This window comes from Scleropages formosus, chromosome 6 (genome assembly GCF_900964775.1).
Source record: "Scleropages formosus chromosome 6, fSclFor1.1, whole genome shotgun sequence".
NCBI lineage: Eukaryota > Metazoa > Chordata > Actinopteri > Osteoglossiformes > Osteoglossidae > Scleropages > Scleropages formosus.
Genome location: NC_041811.1, coordinates 8374866 through 8382659, shown reverse-complemented (window position 1 = coordinate 8382659; position 7794 = coordinate 8374866).

Sequence of the window (7794 nt, the reverse complement as noted above, 5' to 3'; positions counted from 1 at the left end):
AGCCACATCACTGGAGGAGAATGTCATGTGGGACTCCATCTACAGCATAGCTATGTTGTCCTTTGGGAAAAAGCAAAGAAGGAACCAGGACTCGTTTCATTCCCACTTCTCTGAGCTTGAACCTGTCATCAAATTGAAGAGAGAAGCCTCACCTCACCTCACCTCCAGCTGTAGTACCCTTGAGAAAGGTATTTACCCTAAAGTAAAGTAACCCAGTTGTATAAATGGGTAAATACATTTACATTTATTCATTTAGCAGATGCTTTTCTCCAAAGCGACGTACATCTGAGTCGGACCACCCAACAGTGGGAAGAGAGGAGACAGCTTCGGACAGCGGGACCAGTAGCCACCGTATCACAGCTATCAGCCTTCATGTGCAGGTCTGCCTACCGAATGGCACAGTACTCCTGCAGTCCAGACCCAGCAGGCTCTTATTTCCTCTGTGCTGCATAGACAGGGTAATGGTCCTCACAGTGAGCCCCAAGGGGATTGGAAGGATCATTGTCAAAGTGTTTTGTGAGAAACAGCTCTGTGGCACAGTCTTTAAACGTTAAGAAAATCTCTTTATTATAAAAATTATTGTTAATTTTATCATACACACATTGACTGAAACCACTTGTCCCAAGCAGGGTCGCTGTGACCCAGAGCCTAACCTGGCAACATAGGGTGTAGGGGGGACACACCCAGGATGGGACGCCAGTCCATCACAAGGCACCCAACGCAGGACTCGTACCCCAGACCTACCAGAGAGCAGGCACAGGCCAAGCCTGCTGTGCCACCGCGACCCCGTTAATATTATCATTAATAATAATAATTTGATTCTGTTGACCAAAGCATCCTTCTGAATAGACTTGAAAAGCTGGCTGAATTAAGGGATGCTGTTCTGAAGTGGTTTCATTTGTATTTAGTTAAGCGTAAGCAATTTGTATTGAAATCTCATGACTTTGCCCCTTCCTTCTCATCTATGATTCAATATGTTGTGCCTCAGACCTCTGTGTTGGGTCCATTATTGTTCTCACTATGTGTATGTGCATTTCTCTATATGTTACCATTGGGTGATATTATTCGTGACCATAATGTAAGTTTCCACTCGTATGCTGATGGCACACAGCTATGTGTTTCGTTTAAGGCAGATGACCCATCACATGTGGTGTCTTTAACAAATTGTTTTACCAATATACAATTATGGATGAGTAATAATTTTTTATCTTCAAATGCCTTGTGGTGGGTGGTGGGTGGTGGGTGGTGATGCCAAAACTCTTGACATAATCGTGCCAATCTTTACCACCAACGGTATAAGCTTCATGCGTACAGATTGTGTTAAGAACTTGGGTGTTTTGTTGGACGGAAAGCTGTCCTTTGTGTCTCATGTGGGTACACTGACTAGGCCGTGCTTCCTTCAGTTGAGAACTATAGTTAAATTAAGGTGATTCCTATGTAGACAAGATGCTGAGAAACTGGTTAATGCTTTTCGTTGAAGTAGGCTCAACTATTATAATGCTTTACTATCGGGCTGTCCGTACCAGACTGTATCCAGGCTACAGTTGGTACCAAATGCTGCTTCGAGAATTAACTACAAGTAGGAAGTACGATCATATAACACCGATATTGAAATTGCTGCATTGGCTCCTGGTTAGAGTTGATTATAAAATCCTATTTTTGACCTATAAGGCTGCCAGTGGCATTGCTCCAGTTTACCTTTGTGAGATTATTGATTCTTATGTTCCAAGATGGTGTCTTCGGTGATTGGATGCGGTTTACTTTAAAGTACCCTCGATCAAAAAGATCTCGGTAGGAGGGCATGCCTTTAGCTATAGAGTACCTAAACTCTGGAATAGTTTACCAGTTACTGTGAGTGTGAGAAATGCCCCATCTGTCTCAGCCTTTAAATCCAGGCTAAAGACTTACATGTTCACTTGGGCATATCACTAAGCAGTGTAATTCCAGTTGACTTTGCTTTTTTCCCCTCTGTATTAACCTGTCTAATCTCTTTAAGTCATCATTTACTAACAATTTATTTCTTGTTGAGTATTGTTCCTCTATGATAAGACCTGAGGAGGCTGGCCGGCTATCATAGCAACACCCCATGCTGACTGAAGGTGATGACCGCCTGCCATGATGGACGAGACATACCTATGTGAACTGGGACATCAAGTTAAAACTCAGCTACAATGTTATTATTAGTTGTAAACTGTCTTAAAAGTCTTTTTCAATCTATAATGCCTGGGGGGGTGGGCAGCCACTGACACTTGGACCCCCAGAGATTTTTTATTTCTCCATTGATTTTCAGTTGGGAGTTTTTGTTCCTTTCCTCCATGGCCTGTAGAAATACTTACAGCTTTAATAACTGCATGGATAATGTATTACTCTAGTATATAGTCAATTGTCTTATTGATTTATCTTATGCCTTTGTTCAGACTGGGGGGTGCAGTGGCACAGTGGTGCAGTTGGTTGGACTGGGTCCTGCTCTCCGGTGGGTCTGGGGTTTGAGTCCTGCTTAGGGTGCCTTGTGATGGACTGGTGTCCTGCCCTGTGTGTGTCCCCTCCCCCTCCAGCCTTATGCCCTGTGTTGCTGGGTTAGGCTCGGGTTCCCTGCGACCCTGTATGGGACAAGCGGTTTCAGAAAGTGTGTGTCTGTGTTCAGAGCTCTGTGTCACTGTGAATACAAAGAAGAGCACTTTATAAAAATAAATTCAATAATAATATATTTTTCCCAAACATTTCACACACACACACAGAGTCTGGAACCAGTGGTCCCAAGCGGGGGTCAGGGTAAACCACAGCCTAACCTGGCAACACAGGGCGCAGGGCTGGGGATGCCAGGTCTTCACAAGGCACCCCAAGCAGGACTTGAACCCCAGACCCACCAGAGAGCAGGCCCTGGCCAAACCCCCCAGCGCCATCGCGCCACCACATCTCCCCCCCACAAACATTTTAAATAAAGTTATTTAAATCAATGATAATTACTGTAAAACATAAACCATTCCCTTACTTGAACTATGCCCTCTACTGTTCATCCAATACATTTCATAATACAGGGAAGGTTGTGACATTAGTCTTTGTTTATTTGTGTGAAATGGGGCCCTGGTGCTCTTCTCATCCAGTCAGAGTTCCCTCTTTGGGTCTGCAACTCAGTCATGGAATATGAGCCCAGTACCAACCAAAAAAACAGAACAGAGCAGCAGCTCAGAAAGATCCAGGCCCTGGCAGGTGCAGTGACCGCAGCAGTGCGCGGTAGGTGGGGGTAGATCCTGGACATGGTCCCAGGCTGGATTTACGAGGAGTCCAGCGGTGTGAATTAGACAAGGAGCCCACGGCGCCCTACAGGATCCAACCCCTCCTTACTTCCTGGCAGCCAGGCCTTTAATCACGCTCATCGATCTGGCATGTCTCTTGCTGTATCTCCTTGCTGTCCCCCTCCTCCTCATCTCACATTGCCCTTGTCGCCCTAATGCACTGACAGCATTTCTTTTATATTTCTTTTAGCTCACTCTTCATATTTGATGTAGAATATAAAAATGAATAGATGTTTTTTCAACTCCAAGTAGAGGATTTGTTCAGAAGCAGTAAGCCTTTGCACGTGGTTCATATCTGAACACGCCCAGTCCCTCCAGGGAGCCCTTTTCCTCTTGATGACTCCCTTGGTGCTCATTGTGGTGCTGTAGCTACCATGGACCCCCACAAGGATCAAGACCTTATAAAGGGACATGGAGATGAGTCACATAGCATCTGGCAACCTATGACCCTCCACCACACCCAACTCCGCTGCCCAGAGTCCTTTACATTTGTTCAAGGCCGCTACAGCAGGATGTGGGAATCGAATTTGGGTCCTTCAGGCTCAAAGGTTTTAACAACTGATGCCCCTTTAGGTGTCAAAAGAACCAACCACCTCCAGGACCAGGAATGTGAACAGAAAAAGAAAAGAAAAAACCCTGAAGGAATGTGTATGGTTTAAGCCACATGGGTTCTACATTTCACTTGTACGTTTTTGCCTTGCTTGAATATATTCTGGACTTATGACTCCAGAATCTGTAATATTTATGTTTATTCATTTAGCTGACAGTTCTCTCTAAAGCAACTTATAGTGTTAAGCTACTTGCAATTATTAACCCATTCATACAGCTAGGTTTTTTTTTTATTGTGTTGCACAGAACAGAGCCGGGTGTGGACCCAATTGCGGGATCGTTTATTAAAAGATACTAAGGACAAGGCAATTCTCATGGTCAGGGACAAGCGTGGTGAATCTGAGGTACAAACATGGTTGAAGAGAGGATCCAAAGATGTGGTTGATGAAGCAAAGTGAGGTTTGATGCAATACGAGACAGGAACAGGGAGGTACACGGGTAAGATGCTATGGAAGTGCCATGACTGTAGGAGGGACAGTTGTCTCAAAGAAGTTCTACAACTAGGAAGGTTGTGGCAAACTGGAGCAATTCAAGGGTGTTATAACTGGAGGTGAGACTCAAACCTCTGACCTTCAGATCTAAAGGTGGCAGCGCTACCCGCTACACTACCAGCTCATTATAGATAGGATTGTATAGCAGTGGAACTGGTTAGAGGGGGTGTGGTGGTGCAGTGGGTTTGGCTGGATCCCCCTCTCTGCCGGGTCTGGGGTTCGAGTCCTGCTAGGGGTGTCCTGCGACGGTCTGCCATCCCATCATGGGTGTGTCCCCTCCAGCCTTGCGACCCGTGTTGCCGGGTTTGGCTCCGGTTCACCGCGACCCCGCTTGGGACAAGTGGCTTTAGACAGTGTGCGTGTAGTAATGGTGAAATGCAAGCGTCCTGCCATGTTACTGTTATTTTTCTTATTTATCAAACATTTTACTCCACAATGACTTGGTGGTTTGGTGCTCATGTTGTTTGTACAGCAAACTGCTTGACTGATTTACCCATTTATACAGCTGGGTAATTATTACTGAATCAGTTAAGGGTAAATGCCTACTACAGCAGGAGATGGGATTTGAATCCAAGTCTTCCGATTACCTGGCAGCTGCGTAACCTTGATAAATTTTACTGTTCTACCTCACAAAAAGTCCAATTCCAACAGTTAGAAAGCTTTTTGAATTTGCACTCACTTTGCTGCTCTGTCTGATATTCACCTTACATTTTGAGTGTCCTTTTCAAGAAGAGTTCAGCTTTTTATGCTGTATGAAAAATCTATTTTTTCATCACACTTTCAACTGGAAAAAGATATATATTGGTGGGGGGGGGGGCATTTTCTATAGCGCTTACAACTTTGGGGAAAGATTTTCTTCCGATCTCCGTAGCTCTCCGAAACCCTGTTACTCCTGGAAAAAATAACAAAAATCCATCTGCAGGCTTTTGGGCTTTAATCGTTTTAATGCTGGCGTGCCTGGTGAGAGGAAGCGGTAATCTGCAGCCACATCACAGGGCATACCAGGGACAAGAAGAACATCAGCCCCAGAAGAAAGCCCATTTCACTTAAGAAAAATATATAAGAAAAAAATTAAAACCTCACCACCAACACAGAATAGCTGGAGAAGTGTACACATCATCTCAAGAATCATTACCGCAACCCTTCAAGACTGACTGTAGGCCACGGCGAGTGGCATATGAGTAAAGAAAAATGGTGTAAATTTTCATCTTTAATATCTCTCTGAGTGCAAACCCATCCACTTCCTCCGTGCAGTGCGGGAGTGTATTAATGGGTGTAGTATTTCATCACTTTTTCCTAATGTTGCTAAACTTTGCAGCTCAAGAGGACTGCATGTGAAGAAGAAATGGCCGGAAGGTTACAAGTTCAAGACCCAAGAGAGGAACTGATGTGGCAGAGGTTTCGACTGGAGCTGCTTCGATAATAATAATTGTGGTGTGCAGTGTAGGAAATGGGGAGAACTGGAAACAGAAGTTGCTTTATCCATCAATTACCAACAGCCACTTGTCTGTTGTAGGGTCAAGTTGGTCCGGAGCGTTTCCTGTGTTGGAACTGATCTTTTCCAGTTTGAGGTTCTTTAAAGTTTTAATCACAGGACAAATTAAAGTGTAAAAAAGGCTCACCAGATGCTATCTACCATGAAAGTTCCAGTGGAACATGGTCCTTTTTATACTTCCCAAACATATCGCATCTCCTGGCACTAGACACAAAGACCTAAAGACATAAAGAATAAGGGACTAATTAATGGTAAAATTAAGACAATCATAATGCAAAGAGTACATAGTTACTGTAGGATGATCAAATTTAAAAAAAAGAAAAAACACCCAGTAACATAAGGTTCTGTCCCAGTGTGGGACACAAGACTGAGTCAGATTTGAACTGATAGCCATGGACCTGTGAGGCAACAGCACTATCTCCTGTGCTGCCATTAGTCACTTTAGGTACATGGATCCCCCACTGCGCTAGAAGCACAGATAACCTTGGCTTGAACATTTGTAGGGATGGGAATGATAATGAATCCATGGCATTAATTGAGCAGTAACATTCAATACTACTGTTCCTCCCCACCACAATACAAACATTGCCTACCAAGAAGCAGATGCGCCTTGTAAGTTACACAGTAGAAGATTCTGGGATGCTGCAAAAGCTGCAACGATCAAAAGGGATGTAGAGGAGTCCATAGAAAGACTATCTGAATCCCTCCCCCTTCCGGTTCCCCACCGATCCTCTGACTGTGCATTTCCACCTTTTTACCATCTGCCCAGGGGTGTAAACCTTATTGGATTAACAGCGTGCTCTGAGTCTATGGCACTTTAATAATTCATGGGCACGTGCCAGTGCGGAGGAGCCCGAGTCCACACTGCACTGCTGCGCCAGGAAAAAGAGAGAAAGTGCCTTCTCACATATTGGATGTGTTCACAAGCCTATCCCAGAAGCACAGAACATGAGGCAGGCTACACGCTGGATGGGATGCCACTGCATCGCAGGGCGATCACACATCTCATCTGAAACCGCTTGTCCCATGCGGGGTTGCAGGGAGCCAGAGCCCAACCTGGCAACACAGGGCAGAGGGCTGGAGGGGGAGGGGACACACCCTGGACGGGACGCCAGTCCATCGCAAGGCACCCCAAGCGGGACTCGAACCCCAGGCCCACTGACGAGCAGGACCCAGTCCAACCCCCCCTCCCCCGCACACACGCACACACACCCTTAGGGTAATTTATTCACCAATTTACTTCAATACATGTATTTGGACTGTGGGAGGAAACCAGAGCACCAAGAGGACAACCACACCAACACAGAGAGAATATGCGAACTTGACACAGAGAGGGCCAGATTCAAACCCCGTTCCAAACCCTCAGCCCAGGAGAAGCGAGGCACCAGTGTTGCCCACGTGCATAGTTATAAATGTGTTATGTGCATCTGTGTAAGAGTGCATGTGTTTCATTATTTACACCACCAGAAGATGCTTTTATCCTCAGCAGCTTTAACTGCTCCCAGTTTCACTGTGGTATCAAGGCATGCTTCTCCAGCCCGTGACCATCCAGCTAAAAGAACAGCATGAAAAATCTCACGGCATCACTCACTTGTTCCTTGCAATCTGTACGGAGGACAGGGGACTCGCTCCAAGAGCGAGATGTCCACAGCAACTGATGTTAAATATGGACTGGCCGGAGAAGGTGGCACAACTCCATTATGATCATCAAAATGACAGAACCCTCCTGCTGGTTTGAATGATCCCGAACCCCAGTCATAGTGTTTGTGGTGCTTTCCAGTACTGTCGTTAAAAAATTTCTGCTGTAATTTGTTTGCTGTTAGGGTTTCTCCATGAAAAAGTGCCCTCTTTTCCTGTTCTCCAGAATTATAGTGACAGGTGAAGGTTCCCTCTACCTGGGCGA